Source organism: Palaemon carinicauda, chromosome 44 (assembly GCF_036898095.1).
Source record: "Palaemon carinicauda isolate YSFRI2023 chromosome 44, ASM3689809v2, whole genome shotgun sequence".
In the NCBI taxonomy this organism is placed as follows: Eukaryota; Metazoa; Arthropoda; class Malacostraca; order Decapoda; family Palaemonidae; genus Palaemon; species Palaemon carinicauda.
In genome coordinates this window covers 35,782,354-35,808,390 of record NC_090768.1, presented here as the reverse complement: position 1 = coordinate 35,808,390, position 26,037 = coordinate 35,782,354, and the positions used below count along the sequence as shown (strand labels likewise).

The 26,037-nt window shown below is 41.5% G+C and overlaps 1 long non-coding RNA gene across 3 annotated transcripts in view; it reads left to right on the top strand.

Annotated features, from left to right (window-relative positions):
• The window catches only part of LOC137634182 (uncharacterized), an 81,829-nt gene extending 56,104 nt beyond the window's left edge, over positions 1 to 25,725 (top strand). Inside the window, exons 2-5 of one of the 3 annotated variants that reach the window (XR_011042485.1) lie at positions 9,877 to 10,017; positions 12,055 to 12,197; positions 24,765 to 24,924; positions 25,560 to 25,725. This is a non-coding gene — a long non-coding RNA (uncharacterized lncRNA). Of the gene's footprint in view, positions 1 to 9,876; positions 10,054 to 12,054; positions 12,198 to 24,764; positions 24,925 to 25,559 lie in introns of all 3 variants that reach the window. The other 2 variants (XR_011042484.1, XR_011042483.1) reach the window with 2 other exon arrangements.
• Positions 25,726 to 26,037: the final 312 nt, after the last annotated feature.

Here is a 26,037-nt window from a genome sequence, read left to right as displayed (position 1 = left end):
TGCCTTTGATACTCATTCTCTTTGTCAATCATGTAGGGGTATTAAGTGTGACATTAATGTTACTTGTAACGAGTGTAAGGGTTGGTCTAAAGAAGACCGTAAGTTATATGTTAAGCATATGGATTCTTTAGCCAAGAAACGTAGTAGTTATAAGTCGAGTAAGACCACGAAGAGTGGCCTACCGGAGGACGAGATTAGGTCGTCTCCTTCCCAGGAGATTAGTTCAGCCTTAGGGGAGGGGGTAGATCCTCCGGAGGACAATGTCCCTGTAGGAGGGGTTAGTAGTTTTAGCTCCTCGGTAGATGTTGCCCGGTCCGTTTCTCCTGCTACAACGGTTACCGCCGAGTGTTCTAATGCTTTTATAAGTTGTCTTGAGAAAGTGCAAGCTATTTGGGAGGATAAGTTCTCAAAGGTGAGTGAGGACATTTCCTCTTTAGTGAATTGCTTTAATGCTTTAAATGTTCCTGTATTGCCTTCCAGCTCTGCACCTGCCCTTGGTACGCCAGTCGCTGAGGCGAGCGGACACCGTGAGGTGATCCCCTCCCCAAAGCAGGGCAGGTCGCAGGTCCAGTTCGCCATCACCCCTGATGGGTGTATGAGCAACTTGGACGAAGAAACCCCATCGCTACTTCGTTCTCCCCATCGTCAGCGAGGGAGCACCCCGACACCGTCGCAAGCTCCTTTATTTTCAGACCCAGGGAGGTCTCGTTCTCCTTATTGTCGACGAGGGAGCTTCCCTGCGCCTTCGCAGGACCATGAACCTTCAGACCCAGTAAAGTCTTCTCCGCGTTCCAGTCGCAGGAAATATTCTCATAGAAGCTCGTCTCGCAGTAGGAGGCATACCTCTCTTCAGTCCATCTCAAGCATGTCTCCTGAGGGTAGATCCACATCAAGACCCTATCATAGAGACCTATCTCGTCACTCTTCAAGCCGCACACCCGGACTTTCATCCCTCAGGTCCCTGAGGGACTCCAGTATTTCTTCTGACCGAAGGTCCAGAAGCCAGTCTTCAAGGAGAAGCAACCGGAGTTGGTCCCATCATTCCCCAGACCACCTTTCTCCTTCTTCCAGGTCTCATTGGAAGGACCAGAGACCTAGCCGTTCATCTGTTAGATCCCACCATAGATCTCCTTCCAAACATTCTCGTCGGTCCTTATCCAGTAGTACTGGGAGACGTCTCTCCCCAAGCCATTCTCCTTCCAGGAGTAGACATCTTTCGTCTACCAGAAGCCCCAGATCTTCGCAACGTTCTCAGCCAAGGACCCGGCATGATCACAGGTCTCCTTCTACAGGTTCCTCACCCAATGATGGAGATGCTGAATTCTCCAGGAGACTTTGGGCAGCAGCGGAGAAATTTAGAATTCTTCAGGATGACGAGATGGATGACACAGCTCTTGAAACTTTGATCCCTAATTCCTTCAGGGAATTGATGAGTCTTTCCGAGAATGCCTTCCCAGAGAGTGTTCGTCAAGTGAAGGAGGTTCCTGCTTCCTCTAAGCCCCCCCTGAATCGTTTTGTTCAGGGTCTAGAGAAGCAGAAGTTTGACAGATTACCCAAATGGACCCCATCAGAACCCTTAGAATTAGCTCGCCAGGGAGTCAGGAAACGAGCAAAGGAAAGATGTCAGGCCGGACGCATTCCATACCCCACCATTGCTCTAGGCAAGACCAAGAGATACCTGCAGCTGGAAGAAGAGTCTTACGGTCCAGCTCCCACCCCTCTCAACCCCTCCTTTGAGGACGTGTTACCCTCACGAGTGAAGGGTGAACGTGCCTTGGTTGGTATCTCTGTGGAAGAGTGCAAGAGACTGGAAGCCTCCACTAGAAGAATACAGGAGATTAGGAACATGCTGGCCTGGCTGTGGTATGTTTTGACAGCTTTTCTGAAGGAACCTTCTTTCCTCACTACGCATCGACCTCTCTACCTCCAGATAGCCAGGTCTATTGGGCGCTGCCTTGAGGACCAGATGAAAGAGACTACTTTCCACGAGGCTTACCTGACTGGTAAAAGAAGGGACCATTATCTCAGCAGGGCCCCTGCTTCTCTCTCCATACGTCATAAAGATCTACTAAGGGAATCCCAGATGTTTGGACATCACCTTTTTGAACCTGCTATTCTGGAGGATGTTCTCTCTCGGGCCCAACTATCTTCCAAGATGCGGAAGGAAGATATGTTAAATGACTTGTTAAAGAAATCACTTTCATTTAAGCCGCAACAGAAACAGCCCTACCCTCAGAGGGATTCGGGCAAACGCCCTATTCCTCAGCAAGGAGGTCGAGGAAATGATAATAGATATGGGAAGAAGCAGAAGTCCACAGTTGCTGCTTCATCAAATTTCCAAGCCAGGAAACAGGACAAGAAGAAGGACTTTAGGTCCTCACAGAACCCTGTCCCAAAGGGTTTTCAGAAATAGGGGCCAGTTCCTTCACACGAACACGTACAAGTGGGTTGCTGCTTACAACATCATTGGCAGGCTTGGGAGGCCCTGAATTCGGACCCTTGGGTGACCATCGTACTAAGGGAGGGGTACAGGATACCTCTCAAGTCTCAACCACCCTTGACCAGTCATTCGCCACCATCCATCAGTTACTCCGGCAGGTCCGTAAAGCAACAAGCGCTCAGGGAGGAGATGCTTCAGCTGAAGTACAAAGGGGCCATAGAGCTAGCCCCGCCCAACTCCTGGAGTTTTCACAGCCACATGTTTGTGGTGACGAAAGCTTCAGGAGGGTGGAGACCCATCATCGATCTCTCTATCCTCAACTCCTTCGTAGAGATTACGAAGTTCAAGATGGAGACTCCGAAGACGGTTCTTCTAGCTATAAGGGAAGAGGACTGGTTCTTTACCATCGACCTCCAGGATGCTTATCTCCAAGTCCCAATTCATCAGGACTCTCGCCATCTTCTGCGCTTCCGCTGGGGAGAGGAGACTTGGCAGTTCAAGTGTCTCTGCTTCGGACTGGCAACGGCTCCTCAGGTCTTCACCAGGATCATGGCCCCAGTTGCAGCCAAATTCCACCGGATGGGTATTCGGATGTGCCGCTATCTGGACGACTGGCTCTTCCTATCTCCTTCCCTTCAGGAAGCTCTTCGTGTGAAGGAATTGGTCCTGGATCTTTGCAGGACTCTGGGAATAAAGATAAACTACAAGAAGTCTGCTCTCACACCATCTCAACAGACGACTTATTTGGGAATGAAGATTGTATCTCCTCTCTTAAGGGTCTTCCCATCTCAAGAGAGGAAAGACAACCTCAGGAGAATTATAGAGGAGTTCTTGTTACTTCCGACCCCAAGAGTTTCTCTATGGATGAGCCTTCTAGGCCACCTTGCTTCTCTCACGTTACTAGTTCCCAACGGAAGACGCCGTATGAGGGATCTTCAATTCACATTGAGACAACATTGGGACTGACAGGACAACACCAAACAAATTCAGTGGACAGCACGCAGTCAGGAGGATCTTCTTTGGTGGTCTCAGGAGATACACTTGAATGCAGGACTGTCTCTCAAAGTCCTCGAACCTACGCTTGTTCTGCATACAGACGCTTCAGACATAGGATGGGGAGCTTCTCTAGAGCAGGAGAGCATTGCTCGTTTATGGACTCCTTCCCAGATCTCCAGGTCCATAAACTGGAGAGAACTCAAGGCAATCAGGGAGGCTCTTCTCCATTTCACTCCTCTGTGTACATCCGAAGTAGTCGCAGTGTATGCAGACAACTCCACCGCGATCTCCTATTTGAAGAAGGAAGGAGGAACAAAGTCCCAACCTCTCAACCTTCTCGCTCAGGAGATCCTCCAGTGGGCAGAGGATCACAACGTTATTCTCCGACCTCAATTCATTCCGGGAAAGAAGAATGTCATTGCGGATGCTCTGAGCAGGGGGGACCAGGTGCTAGGTTCCGAATGGACTCTTTGTCAGGAGGTAGTAGATCGCCTTGTTCACCTTTGGCCAGCAAACATAGACCTGTTTGCAACTGCTTTAAATTTCCGTCTTCCAGCATATTTCAGCCCTCAGACAGATCCTCAATCTGCAGGGGTCGACGCTATGCTTCAAGACTGGAGGGACCTTCAGACTTACGCCTTTCCACCATTAGGGATGATAGACCAGGTCTTACACAAATTTCAGTCATCGCAGAGGTGCACAATGACCCTGGTAGCCCCGTTCTGGCCTCAGAAAGAATGGTTTGCAAGACTCCTAGAACTTTCCATAGACATTCCAAGGAGGTTGCCTGTCAGGTACGACCTCTTACGCCAACCTCACTTCCACAGGTTCCACCTTCGACCGTCCTCGTTACTTCTAACCGCCTGGAGACTGTCAAGCGTATCGCTAGAGCGAGGGGAGTATCTTCAGCAGTGGCTGAACAGCTCACCAAGGCACGAAGACACTCTACCAATTTGAACTACCAGCGTAAGTGGGTAGTTTATAGAGGTTGGTGTAAGAGGAACCGCCACACCTCTTCTAGACCTACAGTTCCAAAGATTGCGGATTTCCTTCTTTATCTACGGAAGGAGAGAAAGCTTTCAGTGTCGGCCGTTAAAGCTTATAAGTCGGCACTAGCCTCTGTGTTTAGGCTGTCTTTTGGTGAGGTTTTTGAGGACCCTATTCTCTCTGACCTGATCAGATCTTTTGAGATTGAGGTACCCAAGATTTCCATTAGTCCTCCCATGTGGGACTTGAATGTGGTTCTCAAGCTTCTAGCTGGGGCTCCCTTTGAACCTCTCAGGTTAGCTTCTCTACAAGACTTGACTACCAAGACACTTTTCTTGGTTACTTTAGCTACAGCCAAGAGACTGGGAGAGATACAAGCCATCTCTGCTTCTGTAGGAACAAGAGGAAAGGACATGGTCCTTACGTACCTTCCAGAATTCAGAGCCAAGACGGAATCAGAGTCCAACCCTCTTCCTAGAGAGTTTCTTCTTTCCTCTTTAAGTGAAACTGTTGGGCATCTGGAAGAGGAGAGACTGTACTGCCCAGTGAGAACCTTACGCTATTATCTAGCCAGAACCAAGGCTATCCCTCACAGACCCCGGGCTCTCTTCGTCTCCCCTAAACTACAGTCGAAGGCCATGACGAAAAATGCTGTTTCTTTCTTTATCAGGAGACTCATAGCAAAGGCTTCTCCCCAATCTTTATCAGGCTGTGCGTCCAAGAAGGGAAGAGGTACCCACAGTCTGAGGGGTTATTCCACGTCTCTTTCTTTTTGGAAGAACTCTTCATTGAAGTCCGTCCTGAATGCTGCTCTATGGAAAGGGAATACAGTTTTTGCTTCCCACTACCTTAAGGACGTGGAGTTGGTGTATGACAACATACGATCTCTCGGTCCAATTGTCGCAGCTGGAGAAATTGTTGGTTAACATCTACTTGGCCTTCTACCCTAAATACTTAGTGTATGTAAGGAAGAATGTAAGGCATGAATGAGATGGGATATGAATAAGGGCTCACTCCGTGCGAATGAAAACCTCGCGTAGGCAGGTTGTATAAATGCATGAGAGGAAGTAAGGTAGTGACGGCCCATCGGGGGCCTACACCTACCTTACTTCAGAGACATATGACTAAACTAACGGACTTAATCGACGTATGCAAGTTGTTGATACAAGGTTAGGAACTTAGTTTAGAATAGGGTAGTTAGTCGACTAGGCGTTAAGACTGACCCAGCCATGACTAAACTTGACTGTTGGGGATCCAGTTCACTGCAACACATGGAGATGTCCTATATCAGTCAAGGTAACTACTCTGAGGTCCTGTCAGGTCTGTTTGTATTCTTTAAAGATTACTTAATTATATCAGCTGTTTATATTTCTACTTATGCCCTCCATCCAGGATAAATGCTGGTAATCGGCTGAATTAAGTTATACAGGTTAAGTGTGAGACAAATGAATTTTTAAATTTAAAATTAATTTTCGAACACTTACCTGTATAACTTAATGGAAGACCCTTCCCACCTCCCCACATTATCATAAGCAGCTTTACGACAACATATTCTTAAAGAATGGCTCGATAACCGGTTGGTGGAGGGATGCCCCCCCACCATTGGTGGGGGAGGGATAGAGGACCACGTGACCAACTGTCAATTTTCTAATTGACAAGCAGTTACCTGTTAAACAGTTAAAGCCGTCAGGGCTAAAGATTTTGACGACCGTTCGTTCCAAAAAGTCTGCAGGTATTATGCTTTAGTTTCATTCTTTATCGAGATTTCCTTAACTTTATTAACTCAATCTTAATGAGACTTTTTGGTCCAATTGTCGGTTGGTCACAATCAATGAGGGTAAGATAATTAGTCACCTAATTAGTTATATCTGTTTGGAGCCGACACAGATGTGATCGGCTGAATTAAGTTATACAGGTAAGTGTTCGAAAATTAATTTTAAATTTAAAAATTCATTTCTCTGTCCAGTGACTACCCAAAGGTGACAAATATTTCACTACTCAAATCTGTAGATTTTGTGATCTAAAGTACTTTGTGTGACACCATCTGCTACATTTGGTACTCGGTATAGTTCAACCCTCCATGTCTTTCAAAAACCCTACGGCTACTCACCAAATTAAGTTATCCTTCACTACCTTTAAAGTCGCCAATAGCTTCATTTTACATAGTCAATTTTCTGATCTCTTACACCATTAAAGCATTTTTACTACATTTTCTGATTCTTCTCTTAACACAAGTCACCTGCTTAAAGCAGTTCCCAGGAGACTCGCCCCCCACCCCTTACTTGTTTGAAGATTTCTCATTACTATAAGAAATAAGAATGGGTTCGTTATTGATCATTAGTGGATACCAGTACTGTACTTGAATCAAACTCTTTGAATGGTCCTATCACTGCCTTCTATCTAAGCTTAATTTATCTATCTAAGCTTAATTTATAGTACCTCCAGTCTTTGTAATGCCCATTAATTATTGGTAAACTCATTTTGTTAAATACTTTATCTTCTTTCCCATAGTTATCCCGACATTAAGGGGTCTGTTGTCTGATGCGCCCTCTTCAGTGGCTTTTATCAAAGTCATCCTTTTCACCAAACCTCTTCCCTCCCTATAATCCTTCACCTCTCTCGCCCTCTAATTATCTGCCTTCCTCTCAATCTCTCCCCCGTAACAGGTTCCTCGCAGTCGTCTTATGCCCTCCTCACCATCCATCCTCAACATGTGCCCATACTATATCTCAGTCGATCATTGTTTTTGTCAACTCCTTCTACCAGGATATAATGTATTTAACTTTCCTCTCCTACTTTCATAAGTAACCAGATGCTTATTCAAATTCTGAAACCTGATTTTCATACATGCCAATGCAAAACTTTGGAGCCATCTCTAATCCGTTATGTACTCCCCCTCTTAATTTATAATTCCAAACCCATAGCCTTTATGTACCTTTTCATATATATCCCTTTTCCTCTCCACTACGACATTTCAAGTATTTGTCCTGTTCTTCCATTCTGTCACTAGCTTCTTTGGCTGCAGTCATGAACCCTGCGGTATCCTGCATCCATTTATCATGCTAGTAGGGGAATGCTGACATGCGTAGCTTGCAGGGGATGCCCTAGACGCACCCATATTTCTAATAGTATCAGGCATGGTTTGTAATTTGGCAGTGTGTTTGATTGCATGCCCTTGCAGTCATCAACCACTGTTATTGACGGTGGGCCTAATCTTTGACTAAATAGTATAACTGCATGGCAGCAGTTTCCAAAGTTTTTGGCGTGGGCATAGCTTTTTCGTAAAAAGCGAAACTGCAAGGTAGCAGCTATCTTTTTAGTTGCTGTCTACGACATTTTGAACGTACAGTGGTACCTAAATGCTTTTTCAAGGTCTACAAATAATTGGTATAATCTCATCCTCTTTGCATCTTAAGTACATGATGCCTTTTGAGTAAATTATTTATAAAGACTGCATTTTTCTGGTGTGAGGCCAAACTAGCAATTATGAATTTTGAGTTTTTCTTGTCCTATTTCTTCCTTTTAGCAGGGTTTTCTTTAATCTACCAAGTTCATGAATGACCATTTATTGCGTATGGCCTTTGGTTTTTTATCATTGTGAAGTCTTTCAATCAACACCCAGTAATGTCTTCTATTGGTCTTGGTATTGTGTGTGTATCCTATAGTTCATATTCAGAAGATTTTTATAAGGCTCCCGCCATCTTTCTTGTGTATTCCTTTCTTTGTAAGTTTTTATCCATTTTCATCTTTTATATACTTTTCCCCATTTACATAATCTCCCATGATTTTTAAATACATTACAGAAGATCACCTTCTTACTTTTATGGGTTTATTTCTCGCCCTCCATCAGACAATAAAGTCTGTTCAGGCGGGCCTTGGTGTGTGAAAATAATTTCTTTCCAGTTAATATTTTGCTCTGCATCTTACCAGTTATTTCGCTAGCATTTGTATTCAGGCTTAATAGTTTTCAGGTCACTGTTATAACACTTTCTGAAAAGATAAGTATTCAGGTTTTTCTTGAAAGCTGCCACATTTTTGCTATTCTTGACATAAAGTGGAAGGTCGTTGAGTCTCGGTGCAGCATAACTAAACGTTCTTCCTCCTATTGCATGATTCACACCGATTTCGAATAGACTGTGGGTCATCGGCATGTCTAACTTCTGCAATAAATATCTAGTTTCATTGTTTTAGATTGTTTCTAATAATCAAGATATCATGTATTAACTTATGGCCAATGGCTATGGAAAATTAATAGAATAAGAAGCAAAATGCTTGGCGTAGTAAAGACTACAGAAGTGATGTGTGTGTCATGACTGATATGGTATAGGCATGTGCTGACAATGGCTGGTGTTCCGGAATGGAGCGAGGAGGGCTTGGGAGGAACCTGTAAGGTTCGGGGGAGATAAAGAGGAAGCCAAAGAAATAGTTATCGAGATAAGATGAGAGAAGTGGTTTGGTGGAAGAGGGATGCCTTTGATAGAAGGCATTGGAAAGGGCGCATCGGGCAACCGAGTTCTTAATGCGAGGATTGCGGTGGAAAAAAAAAGAAGTCAATGACATTGACTTTACGAAGCCGTATAGCTTATTAATAAATCATTTATCTTGATGTGATACATGCAAACCATTCCTCAAAATACTTATTTGTCATTCCCCCTGGTCCTCTACCCTTGATAATTTATCCCTGTGCTAGAGCTAGTTTTTTTTTTCTTTTCTTTTTTATTGACTATTGCATTTTGTGCATCGACATCCTCGATGTTACCCCATATATTGTTTGTATATCTTTTTTTTTTTTTTTGCCATGTTTCAATGATACTACCATTTGACTTATTGTTTAGAGTTCATGCTTTAAATCTACTAGCCGTATTTTTATCGCTTTTATATATTTCATAGTTGAATCAGCTTGCAACAGCCCTCAATCATAATAACTTTTAATAATCTTCTCAATTTTTGCCATTATAAGATGAAACTGTCCCAAAATTTCCACTCCATATACTATCAATTGGTCTTTGCCTTTTAATCCCTGTGTTCAGCAATTTTAATCCTTGGTAAAATTGTTTAAGAACACTCAAGTTCAATAAACAGGGGTTTATTACTTGAAGATGAATGTTATATTTTGTACGAATTAGGATTTAAGTCATTAACTTGTTCTTAAACATTGTGGTTTTATTTTCATCAAGTAGTGTCAAAGAACATTACCATGGAGTTTGTAATACCAATTTTAATCATCTTGATTTTATCGAGCTAAGATTGTTAGAAACATTTTATATAGAAAACCTTAAACCGAATTTTAATATAGATAACTCTGCTTTCAGAAGAAAAGTGTTTTGCTTACTGTTTATATTTTTAAATTGTCTTATTGTTGCTCATGTCTTTTACCATTTTTTTTTCTTTTTCTTTTTTCTTTTTTCATAGTTTAAGAAATACATTTTTGTATATTATATAATCAATTTCAGGTCTTTTAAAATGTGAACTAATTCCACCAGTTTTGAAGATGAGCAACCCATACAAGTAGTGGTCATCTGTGGTATCGTCTACCAAAGACCTGAATGAGCTTGAAGGCAGAGGGCAAAGCTCTTCCCTCTCGGTGCTTGTAAGTTAGTTTCATTTCTGGACAAATATATCTGAACAAGGTTAGTGGATTTAAAAGAAAATTCTTCTCCCTATACTTGATAAGAGACGCCAATTGCTTGGACAATATGAATAATGATTTTACATAAGTTAAGCTGATAATTTGACTCTCATATTGGTTTGAAAGTGTTAGAATTTTTAAATGAAAATATAGAAGCCATACTTTGAAAGGCACTCAAACTTTAATAATCTAAGTTTGAATAGATTATAACTAAAATAATCTAAGTTTGAATAGATTATAACTAAAATTTCCCTTCTAAAATACTGCGATTCATGAGAAGGCATACAAACAGAGGTTGAACATCAATTACAGGTTTCTTACACCGTCAATATCGGTATAAAATTAGGTTGACTCCATATTCTGGCTTGCTGATAATCAAAAGCCCTCAAAAACTGTTAACGATACTGACAATATTATGCTTTTAATTTCATTAACTTCCCTTGCATAAGTAACATGTCTAGCGTGAATTTAGCTTTCATATATTTTTTAGTATTTAGAGAAGGAAAAAAAAAGTAAAAATTAGTATAAAATTTACTCATTAAAACGTCTATGAGTTGATTCAGTTAACGAGCTAATTTTTGATTACATGATAATGGGTAAAATACTTAGAAACATGTGTACAAGTTCAATGTTACCACTCTGTTAGCAATATCATAAAGGAGACATGCTTTGCAATTTTCTATTGTCTCAAAGGATATTTAATGGCAAGATAACCAATGTGTCATTGCTCTTATCATAGCTGTTAAAAATTACGTAATGAAAAAATAAGACAGGGATTTCGATTGCTTTTATGAATTAATCTTATTTAATTTTAGTATGCATAAATTTCATGGCCGTATGGAAAATATTCTTGCGATTTAAAACTACTTAAACTATGGTATTATGGACTCATCCTGCCCTTGAACAAATTGTAATTTATTATAGTAGTACTCTATTGTTATCTTAAAGTATAATATGTATTTAATCTTGATTTTTTTTCTTAGCTGATCGTTTTGGTCATCATAACTGACATTCCAAAATGAAGAGATATCTCCTAACAGGCAACAAATGCATTAGAGTAAAAATGGCCATCCTATCTCCCTCAAGCTGAATTTAACATGCTTAAAGAGCAAATATCAACCCAGAAGTTAGACTTATGGCTAATGTAACTCTGGCATTAAATCTTTGTTAGGCCAGTCATTCAATAATAGGTAGTTTCAATATTCGTAAAATAATTGTTCAGTTATTAGGGTATTATATCGATAATACACATTATCAGAGACTGATAATGGGTATTTTATCGATAATACACATTATCAGAGACTGATAATGGGTATTTTATCGATAATACACATTATCAGAGACTGATAATGGGTATTTTATCGATAATACACATTATCAGAGACTGATAATGTATGTTGACCATTAAACTACTGAAATCGATCACTGCATAACTTTCAAGAGAATTCATCACACATAACAAGCATTACTAGATCCTGAACAGGTGTAAAACTCAATCTTTTGTTCATGAAAAGCAAAAATTGTGTTATAAGAGCGAAAATATAATGCAGGTATTGGTTAAATAACTTTTGCTGAGATGTTAACTGTCATAGAAAGAAATGTGCTATTAATTTTGAGTTTTGTCAAAATAGGCGAGGACCTGTAGACTTTGCCTTCTTGTTAGTTAAGGGACTGAGAAATATTAAAATGTTTCTGCAGTGGGCTTAACGCCATATCAATATATTCCTTGAATTGATGTACAAACTAGTTAAGTACTGTAGTACACGATATTGAATAATTTGAATATTCTATCATATTCTTTTAAATCATTAATTGTGAAGGAACCTATACAAAAATAATCATGAAATTCATACTTTGAAGTTCAATAAAAAATTCTACACATTCTTTATTTTATGGTTATCAGTAGAGCTGTTTTCAGGCAATGACAGTTCATTTACTATGTTGTTAGTCGTTTCTATTTATGAACATTTATCTGTGTAAATAATTATTTTTATTTTTCCAGGTATTGAAAAGTTAACTCATTGCGTTGGTTCTCGGTGATATTGCTGTATGCCACGGACTTCGAAAGTTCTCCAAAGGAAAGGACATAAATGATGCCAATTTTGTATCTAAGTCTTCGAAATCTTTGGACAGTATTATTTAAAGGTTAGTGCCTGTAACAATAAATCTTTGTACACACACACACAGGAATCTTTAGGGATGATTTAATTCACCATTGAAAATCAACAATAGCACTTTGTAAATTGGAAATGGTGTAAAGTGTAAAGGTTTTCATATCATGCCTTATACGGACTATATTGGTCTTTATTAGGGGATAGGTCTAATAATATAAAATTAGAATTTTGTGTTAAAGTAACACAAGTCTCCTCATCAAAACTGATCGCTCATTTCAAAGTTAGATGTTTCTCTAGGTTTGAATTTTATTTTTTTTTGTCAACACAAAACAGCATGTTTAGGAATAGAAGGATGGATATATTGGCTTTGTGTGAAACGAAGATAAAAGGGAAGGGTGAAGTGATATTTGGTGTCTGGTAGAGTGTCTGGGATTGAAAAGGAAGAGCAAGAGAGGCTGTGGCTTTATTGCTGAGTGAATGGATGACAGGTAAAGTAGTGGAATGGAAGGAGATATCATCTAGGTTAATGTGGTAAAGGGTTAGGCTGGGTAGGGAATGTTGGGCTTTTGTCAGTGCGTATGGCCCAAGTTGTGAGAAAAGTGAAGAGCAGAATGAGTTCTGGAATGAATTAACTAGGTGTGAAGAAGTACTGGGTAGAAGGAATTATGTAGTTATCATGGGTGACTTAAATGCTAGAGTGGGCACTAGAGAGGTAGGAGGTGTCATTGGGAATTATGGCGTACCAGGTGTTGAGCAAGAGATGGTGACAAGTTCTAGCTATTTCAAAATGAAAGATAAAAACAAGTATACATGGGTAAGAGTGGTAGAAAGGGTGTTAATGGATTATGTGTTGATAACTAAAAGAATATTTGGAAGATTGAAAGACTTGCACACGTGTTTAGGGGTGTGGCTAATGGTATGTCCGATCATTTTTGGGCTCAAGCCATGACGTCCTAATGGAAGGTTCCTTTAGTAGCTTCCGAAGGGTATATATGACTACAGTGATATTCCCAGAGAATCAAACCAAAGGTTTCACAGAATTCTAACTTCTGGCGCGAGTACCTTTAAGATTACTCTCAAGGGTATCGTATATCATCAGGGGACGTATTCTTGACACGCCACATGGCAATCTGCACCCCGAAATAACCGAATAGCCTTTACGCCTCTAGGCTCTAGGGGGAAAACGTGGCAGAATAGAAGGGTAACCGCAACAAAGATTACCCTGGTTCCCCTACTACAATCGTATCAAAACCGCGCCAACTCCCTCTGGCGGTCATTACTTTATCTGTAGCGACTAGCTAGGTGATGTTCCCTGTCGATCTGACATTTCCGATCGATTTCTGGGAATCTTTATGCTTCTACGGCTTCTTTCTCCATCTAGAAAGTTGAGTATTGATTCTTTCCAATATGTAATTTAGTTCCAGCCTCGCAATGAAATTGTGTATTTCTTGTGTGCGGATCTTCGCCGATCGCCGGTGTCGCCATGGTGCTGTCGTTCTTTGTACATGTGCTATTTAGTTAGCAGAACGACATTCCGGTGTAAATAGCTTAATCATAGTTATGAAAGCTATTTTAGGCATTATATATTGTAAAGATATCTATAAGCATATTTTTCCCTTAACGTGGCGATCGTATATGTCAGAGTTTTGGTGATTTAGGTAACCGAAATCTCGTCTTGTCTGGGTAACATAACCTAGACAACATATACTTTCGTCATTTCCCCCGGTTATCCTTGTGTATTGGTTATCATTCCTGGAGATCGATATCTCCTAGAATTATATTAACCATCATCAATCTCACTAGAGATTTATGGGTAATCTCTCTTCCCTCTGAGAGTAGCCTTAGGCTACAACTCTGCGTCGGCCTTGAATTTCGAATTCAGGTATGACTAGCCTAGAGTTTTCTGTCTCGTCCCTTAACGGCCGTCGGCAAGTTTTGGGATTCGATCAGAACCTCAGAGTATTTAGTCTTTGTCGGCAGTTGGTCGGCGGGGTGATTGCATTGCCCTGCCGGCGGAACTACCGGCATAGGAGGCTAGCCCTCCCTAGACTACACCTGAAGTGGTCGAATGTTGCCGCCACCTTCTCCCTGTGGTCTAGTAGACTAGTCCTATGCTCGCCGACCTTAGGCTATAGTGTCGTATACTCTTGTGGCCTGGGATGGCGCCGGCATTGGAACTCTGTTTCTCCCTTGTTGAGAGGAACAGCATGAGCTGCCGTCCCCTTAACTGTATTAGCACCTCCTAAGCTGGAGAATAAATGATTCTCCTGCCGCTTGTGGTCGTGCCGGTACTGAAACAGAGTTTCTTCAAGGTGTGTAGATCCGGCAACTTTGTCGGTCCCTCCTTTACCTCATATAGGACCCTTTCCCCTCCCCTCTCTGTTCTTTTACGATGGCCGAGCCATTGTCTTTCCTGTGCTGGAGTCCTGCAACCTTACCATTGCCGGTGGGTTGCCGGAGCCGCCAAGAACCCCACTTCCTCAGCTGTCGGCGACTGCCGGTGACTGCCGACTGCTGGCGGCCATGACGGCTGTCGGCGACTGCCGGCTTTCAGCGGCTTTGGCGGCTGTGGATGGGAGGTCCCTTTTGTCACCAAGGTTCTCCAGTTCTCCCTTGAACTGCTAGCCACAGTTTCTGTTGTCGGCGTATTGTTCTGGCCGGCAGTAGACCGGCACAGATAGATACTAACTCAGTAGGTAGCATGCCGACTGTACTCGTGCTGCCGGAGGCTGGCCTACAGTAGTAAGCCAGCAATAGTACTGTGCCTAAATGGAAGTGAACCTTCTTTTCGGAGAAAGGCAGTAAAATTAGACTTTTACATCTTTTATTACTGTATACATATACAGTAATAGATAGCCTTCACTCCATGCTTTCTCTCTCTCTCTCTCTCTCTCTCTCTCTCTCTCTCTCTCTCTCTTTTCTAGCTTGCTAGATGCTCCGACAATAGCTAGCTAATCCGGCATATGCCGGCTGAACTACAGTATATGTCTATACAGGTAATCAGTATAATTGCAGTATAGTATATACAGCAGATGAAAAACTATCGTATATATTATACTAGTAGTTATTTCCAATATATCTTGGATATCCCTGTCCAGATATATGCTGAACCCAATTCTATATTGATGGATTAATATTTCATCAATATTCTGATTTGAAATCAGTTTCCATTTACCCTGCAATATTGAATTTCGTAAAGGGCTGGTGGTGTGACACCTCTAACCCCTTTAGGGGAGAGCCCTTATCCCTGAGTTTCCCTGATCAAGAAACTCCCTGATTTAATATTGTAAGGGAGGTCACAGCAAATAGATTGGTTGGGATGCATAAGTATGTCTTTTATTTTCTGCCGACTGAACTACGGTATAGGTCTATACAGGTAGTCAGTATATTTGCGGTATAGTAAATACGGCAGATGGATAACTAACGTATAGATTATACTAGTAGTTATTTCCAATATATATTGGGTGCCCCTGTCTAGATATTTGCTGAACCCAATTCTATATTGATGGAATAATATTTCATCGATATTCTGATTTGAAATCAGTTGCTATTTACCCTGCAATATTAAATTTCGTAAAGGGCCAATGGTGTGACGCCTCTAACCCCTAAAGGGGAGAGCCCTTATCCCTGAGTTTCCCTGTTCAGGAAACTTCCCGATTTAATATTGTAAGGGAGGTTGCAGCGAATAGATGGGTTGGGATACACAAATATATGTCTTTTAATTTCTAATCAACATATCTTGGATGCGAGCTTCTGCTGTTACCGCTCCTATTTCGAAAGAATGACATTCCTTCGATACTCTGATTGTGTATCAATCCTCCTTACCTCACAGCATTAAGCATAGAAGGGGACAGTGCATGTACACTTCCTTACACCTAGGTGTTCGAGCCCCCTTTTCTTCAGGGAATTCCCCGGTTGGAGGAATGGTTGGAGGAATTTCCTCAAGACTGAGAAGTAACAGCATTGGCTCACAGGGGATACACGGGTATGTGTCTCCCACTATCTCTTTTAGCTTTCTGTCCTAAGCTATTTTGTCAAAAGACGATTTTGCAATTTGCCTATCTATGCGATAATCAATTGAATACTCATTTCTGTTCTCCCTTCCTTACAAGAGGGACACCAGATGATGCATTGCAGTCTTCTGCAGTTATAAAGATGAGTATTTTCACGGACATGATATATGCAGGTTCCCCCAGCAATATTATTTCCAAAATCCCCAATCTACAAGACGGCAGTCTAGTGCTGTCGAACTGTGGTTGGTTTCATTTCGAAAGTTATCTCTTAAATGCGGTTCAACTGCTAACTCGTAAAATGTGAAAACTCTACGAGAAATGGACTGAAAAATTCACTTTCTCATTACTTAAAATGCCGATTTAGTGCTCCTTTTAAAGGTTTTTAAGGTCTAAACCCCACCCCCCAACCCTGCCTCTCAAGATGAGGTTGCAGACACTAACGGCATTGGTGAGTCTGAGCGGGACTCGAACCCCCGACTGACAAACACCGAGCAGAGACTCCACATTCAAGCCACACCTTGTAGTGAAATCAACGACAGCAGTCATTGTTTCACTGTCACATCTGACTCCGTCGCCAAGAGCCGGCAGTGTGTGCCCTTGGTCACCACCCAGTCAATAGCTGAGTTGGTATATCTTCAATCGACAGCCCGCCGATTACCGGCGGTCTGCCGACAGCCCGAGGAATCTCCTCTGGTTCAGAGATCCGCTGACTATGCGTATAGTTTTCATCACTACCCAGTCACATTGAATACTGGCTAGGATGGTGTGACATCTGTCAGCGACCCGCTGACAGCCGACAAGTCACTGATATGTCGAAGACCTGCTAGCCATATCGGTACTGAGGTACTGTGCCAGTTGACTTACCCCCAAGCACTAGCCTTGACGGTAACATGCTAGTTGTATAGGGGTTTACAATACCCTGTACACCTGCAGTTTAGGACCATATCACAGACAGAAATCCTTGGTACATAACCATAAAATAGAATGGTTTTCCAGTACGTTGTGCTTCTAAGCACAACCCCTTGCTGAGACCTACCTGATTTGGGGGATCCACTCCCCCCTTTTTTTCCTTACGCTGATGCTTCATCAGCCTCTTGATTCTCATTATTAATTCCCCGGATGTAGGGCGCTTCTCTAGCCTTATGGACTAGAATCTTCCATCGGCCCCTTCTTGAAAGGGGATGCCCTAGAATCAATAATTAGGAAGACCGCAGCAGTTGGCTGGAAGGATTTACGCGTCTGTGTGTCTCCTCTTTCCAGCGTACTTATCCTAAGCTTTATACAATAGAAAGGAATCTTCTATTACAGTGAAACTCTGAAAAGCTGATATAGGCAAACAGTCAGGTATGGCCTGAAAGGAGAACGGAAGGGTTTTTTAGTTCTCCCTAGGATGTTAAACAGCATCCCACAGTTACAATGACCGTTGTTCCACAGACAGTCAGATTTATACACCTTCGGATCAAGCGAAGCAAACAGACGCTTCTGGTAGGAAGGAAGTTCCTCCTGGATCGCCGGACCTTTGATCCCTGGAGTCCAAGGCCTGACCAAGATGAGACTAGAATGGAAATGGACATACCTCCACCATCCTTTCCTCAACTCTTCTTATATTCAAATTCCCCCTAGAAGAGTATACCTTAAAGCTCTACAGCATTCTAGCGGTGAGGAAAGTAGAGTCCATTGATTTCCAATGAAGGCAGTTTAGTGTTCACATGAAAGAAATCTCCGAGTCATTCTGGACTTGGCGCCACGCAACAAGTTTCAATAGAACAGCAAGTTCAGAATGATAATCCTTCTGAACATAAGGACCCTATTCAGTAAGGGGTGTTGACAATCTTGCCAGCCCTGGAAGATGTCTATCAGCAACTTCCAGTCAATCACCCCCTCCCCTCCTACCTGGGATCCAAGTTACAGAAGATAACATATATCCTGGACGAGATTCTCGTCGGACTAGTTTCAGTCCTAGGATCCTTACGGAATTAGCAGACACAGTCAAGCGAAACCAAGCCTAGAAACAGTTCAGGCAACGATGGCCCTGGATGACAGGCTGGGGTGGGCAGCACCTGAAATTGCTGTCTATGGGCATCCATGGAGATGATCCGGCCCTGGAACATTGAGGATGCAAATAATTTCAAGAATCTCGATTCTCTCCAGCTCAGGGGCTTCAATGTTTTAAAAAATCATTGAAACCTGTAGTCACCCTAACGCCCCCTTTTTCCCCTGGGGATGTAAAAGGAGATAGCAAGGTCTGTCAAGAGACTATGGTAATCAGTCAGGATTCCATAACGCTAACAGGGAGGAGTTTTGCACTCTCTCCAGTTCACGATGATGACAGACCCAGTGCTACGTGCACAACTATAAGATGCGCTAAGAGGCTGGAGAAGATATGCATCAAACGCTCGAAGAGATCTAATAGGACCAATGATGGTCATTCCCTCTTCGCTTACCCTACAATGACCAAAGGCCACGGAACCGTAGGCCATTTTAGCCTTGTAATGGGTGGATAAACACACTCCACACAGATCGGACCACCTCAGGTTGATCTGGGGCATCGAAGCGATAATGAGGCGTCGAAACTGTCGAGGATAAGGGACGTCTCATTTCATTAGGGAATGGTAGCCATCCCTTCCTTAAGGGAATGGCGCCTATCAGCAGCTCGTTTATGTATGATCCGCAAGGTGACAGCGGATGCTCTTCTCGGGTTCCACCCAATAGAGTTGGAATGGTACACGGACGCAGACCCATTCCCTCCCAGAAGGGGACAAGTCCCCGAGCTGCAGATCGTTCTCTTCATCATGAGCGTTATCAAGATACTATCTCGTTATTTAGTCCCATACGAGGACCCTCTAATGGAGGTAACAGACATCATGTCTCTACATTAGAAGTGATGGACTTAGAATTCCTATTCAGCCCATCAAAATTTCCTCCAGAAGGCCCTCTACATGCTGAGACCCTTCCAAGGAAGAGGGGCTCTATTAGCACCCAGAAAGCCCAAGAACATCCCGTTCCCTGTAATTAAGGAACTGAGGCTGAGGCTAGTCCTAGTTATGCACCTAGGATTATCCAGGAGGTTCAGAAGTTTTCTGCCTTCGATTTAAAACAGTACACCTGATCCCTTCATTTTACGAATTCCTTGCCCTTAACGGTTAGGAAAAAGACTGGGATCTTAAAGGCAAAATAGAATTCCTAGAAGAATACAAGTCTTGTCAACGAGAAGATAATACGAGTCTTCTTGGGAAAGTAAATTGTTTTGTAAAGCAAAAGGGCCCGAAAACAATTTCATGATCTTCTGCCTGTCCTTCTCTGTCCACCCCTATATTCAGGGTCTGGCGGCCGACAGCACGTTGGCCTTTGAGGAAGGAGGCAGTGTATCCTTGAATACTATGAGAACGCTAGTTCTTCGGCCTTGTCTCCATATAAACCCTTGAGCAAGCACCAAGGGTATGGCCGACTTTGCGAGAGAGGTCACTTAATGGGATCTTTGGATCCATGGACCATTATCTCTGTGCAAGTCAGCCCCGACTAGACCTCTTCTATATGCCCTTTAAATGGATCTAACGATTGGAATCTTTAATAAATTTCCGATAACATGTGCAGGCTTGGGCCCGCAACGCCACTAAAGCCCATCTAATGGTCTTTGGACAAGGTCCTACATTATGCCTCACTTGTGAACAATGAGGATTGTTCCCTCAAGCATCTAACCTAAAAGGTTAATTTTTCGGTTCGCTATAGCCTCTGGGACTAGTTAGTGAAATAGTGGCCCTATCCAGAGTTGAGGGCCACATTAAGTGGGAGATCTGCATCTCTTTCTGATCTAACCTTTATCATTAAAGACGTCCTACCTACTAAGAGGTGGGGCTCCTGGAGAATCTGCCCTCTGAAGGAAGATGTCTCTCTAGGTCTGCTAGAGTGTCTAAGGTCTATCTTCATAGAACTTCAGACTTCAGGAGGAACAGCTCTTTACAGGAGAAAACTTTGGATCAAACTATCCCTACAACTGAGGGCGAAGCTCACCTACCTTTTTCGCGGAGCGGATCCTGACAGTACTCCTGCAGATAAAAGATCCGAGGAAAGTTGCTTCATCACTGAACCTTTCAGTGTGTGGACTTCAGCCTCTTCGTTCACCTACTGATTGGAGGTTGTCCAATGCGTCTTACAGACACACTACTAAGCAAATCTATGGATTGAAGCATTATGTGGTGGCGGCAGGTGCTATTTGGACCCTGTCGTCTAGCTCTGCGATGAACAGTGAATTGATTGGGACTATCAATTAAAGGAGAAGGGGTAAGCAATTTTCGTGTGACCTCCCTTTGAATAAGTGTTGCCAAGGTAACACTAAATCTGTTCAGAATCTCAGGTGTGAAATTATACGGATACCACTAGTGCCGCATGTACATAGTACACAGTGTTGTTAGACTATTTCATGTACAGAAATTATAAAGAAAAGTCTTGTTAAAAGAGCTTTTCTTCAGTTTGAGAGTGGCACTCATCATTTCCCCCTTTCAAAAAGGGGAACATTAATTTCTGTGTATGTCTCTCGTATAATTTCCTTATCATGCTACATTCATTTAGCATGTAGTCATTTATTAGGAATTAATGTCTATTAAAATGCAGTTGCGTCCTAATTCGCCCAACAATTGCATGTTTTAAAATACCAGAGTTCCCTAACTTACTCATGTAAGTATTTCTCATATCATTGTATGCTTACAATCAATGGATGGGGACACTGATATTGGTTCCGCAATATATACAATCCTTGAGACCGTTTGTATTCTCAGTGTATACTTATGTTTGTTCATACAATATATGCTACCTTGAGGCCCTTTTCCTACGTCTAAAAATGACACTTCCCTGCAGGGGGCAGGAAGCACTAACATTGTTATGCTTAGTAGTGATGACGGGTAACGGTAACGTCATTTGTCTCAATTGGCCCTTTTGGCCGTGGAAATATTGCCCCAAGGTTAAGGCACTAACACAAAACCACTGATACATTAATTCTCTGGTATGCTTCCATTAGGGCGTCATGGCTTGAGCCCAAAAAACGGATTTTGAGCGAAGCGAAAGATCTATTTTTGGGCGAGATGGCCATGACGTCCTAATGGACCCACCCTTCTTTTCTATGAAAAGATCTTCACGGTTTCCCCCCCTGATCTACTGTATCTGTAGCACCTTGCTCAATGCTACAAGGAATGATCGCCAGAGGGAGTTGGCACAGTTTTGATACGATTGTAGTAGGGGAACCAGGGTAATCTTTGTTGCGGTTACCCTTCTATTCTGCCACGTTTTCCCCCTAGAGCCTAGAGGCGTAAAGGCTATTCGGGGTGCGGATTGCCATGTGGCGTGTCAAGAATACGTCCCGATGATATACGATACCCTTGAGAGTAATCTTAAAGGTACTCGCGCCAGAAGTTAGAATTCTGTGAAACCTTTGGTTTGATTCTTTGGGAATATCACTGTAGTCATATATACCCCTCGGAAGCTACTAAAGGAACCTTCCATTAGGACGTCATGGCCATCTCACCAGAAAATACTTTTCGCTTCGCTCAAAATCCGTTTTTATGGTAGAAGGAAAATTAGTTGTAGCAAAATAGTGGGGGAATAGAGTAGGGGGATGTAAAAGGGAGCTAGTGAAGGTTGAAGAGCTATTAAAACTGGGAGTAAAAAGTAAATATCTAGAAAAGGTTAAAAATAGCATATGACAGAGTGAAAGAAAGAGAAACTGGTAATTTAGAGGAGGAGTGGAAGTTAGTAAAAGAAAATTTTGTTGGGATTGCTAGTAATGTGTGTGGCAAGAAGTTTGTTGGAGGCAGCATGAGGAAGGGCAGTGAATGGTAGAATGAAGGAGTGAAGGTAAAAGTTGAAGAGAAAAAGAGAGGCTTTGAAGAATGGCTGCAGAGTAATAGTGTAGTTTAGTATGAAAGATATAGAGAGAAAAATGTGGAAGTAAAGCGCAAGGTAAGTGAGGCAATGAGGGCAGCTGACCTGAGGTGGGGTCAGGGATTGGGTCGTTCGTATGAAGAAAATAAGTTGTTGTTTTGGAAAGAAGTGAAGAGAGTAAGGAAGGCTGGTTCAAGAATTGAAGACAGTGAAAGATGGAAATGGAAGGTTGTTAAAAGAGAGGAGGCAGGGAAAAGGTGGGCGGAATATTTTGAAAGTTTACTGAATGTTGAGGATAATAGGGAAGCAGATATAATTGCTGTTGCAGGTGTTGAGCTGCCGGTGATGGGAGATGAGAATGAGAGAGAGAGAGAGAGAGATTACAAAAGAGGAAGTGAGGAGAGCACTAGATGAAACGAGAGTATGAAAAGCATCTGGTATGAATGGTGTGAGAGCTGAGATGTTGAAGGACGGGGGTTTGACTGTACAGTACTTGAATGGTTGGTGAGATTGTTTAATGTGTTTTGTTGTCAATGGTACCAGTAGATTGGGTTAGTGCATGTATTGTACCAGTATATAAGGGTAAGGGAGATGTGCATGAGTGTTGTAATTCAAGGGGTATTAGTTTGAGTGTAGTTGGAAAAGTGTATGGTAGAGTACTGATTAATAGGATTAAGGATAAAAGAGAGTGCAATCTTAGAAGTACAAGGTGGTTTTAGAAGAGGTAGGGGTTGTATGAATCAGATTTTTACAGATAGGCAGATATGCGAGAAATATTTAGCCAAAGGTAAGGTGGTGTATGTTGCGTTTATGGATCTTGAGAAAGCGTATGATAGTTGATAGGGAAGCAATGTGGAATGTGATGAGGTTATATGGAGTTGGTGGAAGGTTGTTGCAAGCAGTGAAAAGTTTCCACAAAGGTATAAAGCATGTGTTAGGATAGGAAATGAAGTGAGCGATTGGTTTCCAGCGAGAGTCGGGCTGAGACAGGTATGTGTGATGTCGCCGTGGTTGTTTAACTTGGTATGTTGATGGAGTGGTGAGAGAGGGGAATGCTCGAGTGCTTGGACGAGTATTGAAACTGGTAGACGAGAATGACCATGAATGGGAGGTAAATTAGTTGTTGTTTGCGGATGATACTGTACTGGTTGCAGACGCGGAAGAGAAGCTTGGCCGATTAGTGACAGAATTTGGAAGGGTGTGTGAGGGAAGGAAGTTGAGAGTTAATGTGGGTAAGAGTAAGGTTATGAGATATACGAGAAGGGAAGGTGGTGCGAGGTTGAATGTCATGTTGAATGGAGAGTTACTTGAGGAGACAAAACTGACCATAATATATCTCAAATATGTGGGTAGGTACTTTAAGGGAATATTTGATTTATGTCAAGGGTAAAAAATCGGGTTTTAGTTTTGTAGGCAGCTCTTCTAAGAAGATGACATTTGAAATCAAAGCAATGTTCACTAGTGGTCTTGGATAGTGCCGTATGAAGTTGTCTTTTCCTTATCTTTATTCTGTATCTTCTTTTCTATGTATTTTAAAAACATTTATTACTTGTATTTTCAGCCCTTTCCGTATTGCTATGGATTGTTTCTTTTAAATTTTTTCTTTATTTCTAGGTTTCTACTGTGTTTATCTAGGTGCTTTCGCTATTGTGTCCGTAGGGCTAGGGTTAGGGTGGCAGCTTTGTTTGAGATACTAATAAAAATGAAAACAAAAGGAACAGTAGATGTAAAGAAATCATGAAAGGTGGCCAAAAATAAGAAAAAATGTGCTTGTTGGGGACAAGAAAATTATACCAGAGATTGGAATTGTAACTTGAACATAATGTGAGGATCAATGATCTTGCAGTGTACCTGTTTTTAGCTATACTTAAACTTCCTTCCATATTTCTTTCTGGACTTTAACACTGTCCAACGCATGGAATGGCTTACTTACCCTTAATAGAAATGATTTAACTTGTACTTGGTAATATGGTTAATTTTTTTACTTTTTGTTTTCTCTCTTAATAGCTACCGTATTCTATCAAGTTGAAGTCCTGTGATCCTCAGTGCTAAATTAATTTATAAATCCTATAAATCCTCGAATCCATAAAATAGGATAAGTGTTATCATTTACACTAAATCAAATTTTTTGTGCAGGATTTGCTTATCAGCAAGAGACTAATTAAGCACCGAGAATTAGAGAATAGAGTAAAAAAATTTACTTGCCATGTACATGTTGAACAATTTCTATTAATTTGGTATTAATATCGACTGTTGGTCAATGGTAGGGAGCAGTACCCAAATTTTCATATCTATATGGCTAAAAGTTTGTCTATTGCTAATTACCAACGATAGACGCTGACGTATAGTGGATTAATTGCCAAATGGCAATGAGACTACTGATATTTTGTACCTTGCTTTGTAATTGTTAAAATTCTGATAACGGAAAACTGCCCCAGGAGTAACATATTAGAATAATGTAAAAGCTTGAAGTTAATTGCTTAAGGAAATGCTATAATATAAAATGTACATAGTGTATAGGACTGATTGCCAAATCTATATCGGTAAATAACTTCACAACTTTTATTTCGAAGGGGTTCATTATAATGTTTTGTACACTGGTTTTTGCTGTTATGAGTAGGAGAGTTTATGGCTCCAATTAAATGTTCACCATAATTAATATCTATATTCCATTAATTTTGATCCACAAGTTTTACTGGCATTATTTTCAGGTCCTGAATGGAAGTGTGGAATAATTTACATTGCTACTTGACACACGTAACTTTTATATGATGATCAATGGTTTTATCTAACGAGAAAGGAACTTAATAATCTTGGGAGAGGGCAAAGGCTGTTGCCATTTCGTGGAAATAGGAACTTATTTCATACCAGGTTAGTCGATGCCATAATCTCTCTCTCTCTCTCTCTCTCTCTCTCTCTCTCTCTCTCTCTCTCTCTCTCTCTCTCTCTCTCTCTCTCTCTCTCTCTCTCTCTCTCTTTGCACCCCTTCTTATATTCATACACTTTAATGTCTCAAAGGTTTGCACCCCTTCTTATATTCATACACTTTAATGTCTCAAAGGTTTGCACCCCTTCTTATATTCATACACTTTAATGTCTCAAAGGTTTGCACCCCTTCTTATATTCATACACTTTAATGTCTCAAAGGTTTGCACCCCTTCTTATATTCATACACTTTAATGTCTCAAAGGTTTGCACCCCTTCTTATATTCATACACTTTAATGTCTCAAAGGTTTGCACCCCTTCTTATATTCATACACTTTAATGTCTCAAAGGTTTGCACCCCTTCTTATATTCATACACTTTAATGTCTCAAAGGTCAGTTTATGATATGTCAATACCCAAAAGGTGTGATGAACCTATAAATCTAATGCATTTTTCGCTTTGCCGATCATTTTATGGTACTGTGCATTCATTGATATGTTTTGTTATTTTTGTCTATATTTTTGATACTATGCATCATCATATGTTAAACATGATACTTAATTATTTTGATAAATTCCAGGAAAATCATCAGAGCGAGAGAAGAGGATCGCCGGTATCAAGAAAAAAATGAAAATAGCTGGTAATCCAGGGCTGCTAAACTTGATATCTGGACGCACAAATGTTATATAATATTTATTTATTTTTTTTTTTGGGTGGAATTTTCATTGTGCATGGAAATCTTTAATTGTACCAAGCTCCAATTAATATATTGTGTTGGAAAGAGGAATAAATAACAGCAGAGGAATAAATAACAGCAATGGAAGATTTAGTTTTTATTGATCCTAAATGTATAAAAAAATTATAGTAAGACTCAATCAATGAAATGGTTCTACAATGGTCGAAAAATTGACACATAAGGGAGCAGAATGCCAGAGCCTCTCGTGATGCTAAAGGTGTTGAACAGGTAGAGTGGCCACTATTGGGGTGACCATGGTCGAGTTGCCACACAGTTAAATTTTGTACCCAATTTTGGGAGATAGGCTCAAAAAACGAATGTT